The sequence below is a fragment of the Phyllostomus discolor genome, chromosome 8 (genome assembly GCF_004126475.2).
Source record: "Phyllostomus discolor isolate MPI-MPIP mPhyDis1 chromosome 8, mPhyDis1.pri.v3, whole genome shotgun sequence".
In the NCBI taxonomy this organism is placed as follows: Eukaryota; Metazoa; Chordata; class Mammalia; order Chiroptera; family Phyllostomidae; genus Phyllostomus; species Phyllostomus discolor.
This window is the reverse complement of record NC_040910.2, coordinates 112,776,975-112,778,245: the sequence shown is the minus strand read 5'-3', so window position 1 is coordinate 112,778,245 and position 1,271 is coordinate 112,776,975.

The window sequence follows — 1,271 nt, the reverse complement described above, 5'->3', positions numbered from 1 at the left end:
TGGGCCACAGGCAGGACCGGGCACGCCTGGCTGCCAGCTGATCCGGGCAGGGCAGGGGGGCTCCCCACAGGTGCGGAGGGGCCGCGGGTCCTGCTCCTGTTCCTTGCACACCCTCAGAACAGCGCCAGACAAGAGGGAAGCAAGAGAGACGCCCCACAAAACACAGGGACAGAGGTCCCGTCGCTCCTGACCGTGTCCGTCTGCCACAGAGCCCCTGCCCCCAAGTCACAGAGGGAGCCCGAGGTCAGCCCCCCCCCCCACCCTGCCGCCTACTGCGGCAGGGAGAATCGAGGATGGGCATGAACCCTTCCCGCCGCCGCTCCCAGCCTTTCTGCCCCTTTGCCACGGTGCCACCCGGGGCCCCTCCCACTGGGCTCCTGGCCCGCCCGGCAGCTAAGGTGTCTGCTCGGCTCTGGCGCTCAGGCTGAAGCCGCAAGAAGCGGCGGGGCAGCGCCGGGTCCCACCCGGCTGGGTCCCCGCCCGGCCACCTACCTCCAGCCGGCGTCCTCCCCTGGGCCTCCGGGCTCTCCCAGCACCGCCTCCTACAGCATCTCCCCGCAGCAGAGCCGCCCCCGGGCCGGGCCGGGGAGGAACAGGCTTGTCGAGGGAGCCAGAGCCGGGAAGGAGGAAAAAGCCCTCCGGGGAGCAGGCTGGGAGAGGGGGGGACCAGTGCAGGCAGCAGCCAGTCCCGTCCCGCACCTCGGTCTCCTCTGCTCCAAGTTCTCTCCCTCTCTCGCTCTCCCTCTCTCCCTCTCTGGCCAGAAGCGGAAACAGGGTTTCTCGAAAGTAAAGGAAGAGCTGGAGCAAGCAGGACGGCCGCGTGGGGAGCAGAGCCCAGCCAGATGTGAGCGGCCGCCGGGCCTCCGATGCCCCCAGTGCATTCCCTCCAAACAGCAGCCGCCCCGGGTTAACTGTGTGTGTGCCCGGGGGCAGGGAGGGCCGCGCCGCCCTCCTCCTGGACCCCTGCCCCCGGGGAGCCGGCCCGGGGCTGGGACGGGGGTGGCCACTCTGAGTGCCTGGAAGTCTGCCCCGGGGGTGGGGGTGGCTGGGAGCCCAGGACAAGCAGGGCAGGGAGCCCCAAGTCGCCCGCTAGCAGGGGGTCAGGGTTTGAGGAGCTCGGCGGGCATGTGCAGCCCACTGGGGTGGGTCGAGTCCCTTGGCGGTGGCTGACCTGAGGCACGCCTTCGGTGAGGGCCACCCCCTGGGGTCCGGGGGCCCCAGAAGGTTTGGGGACGCCTGCGAGCTCCGGAAGCAGAGTGGGGAGTCGTCGC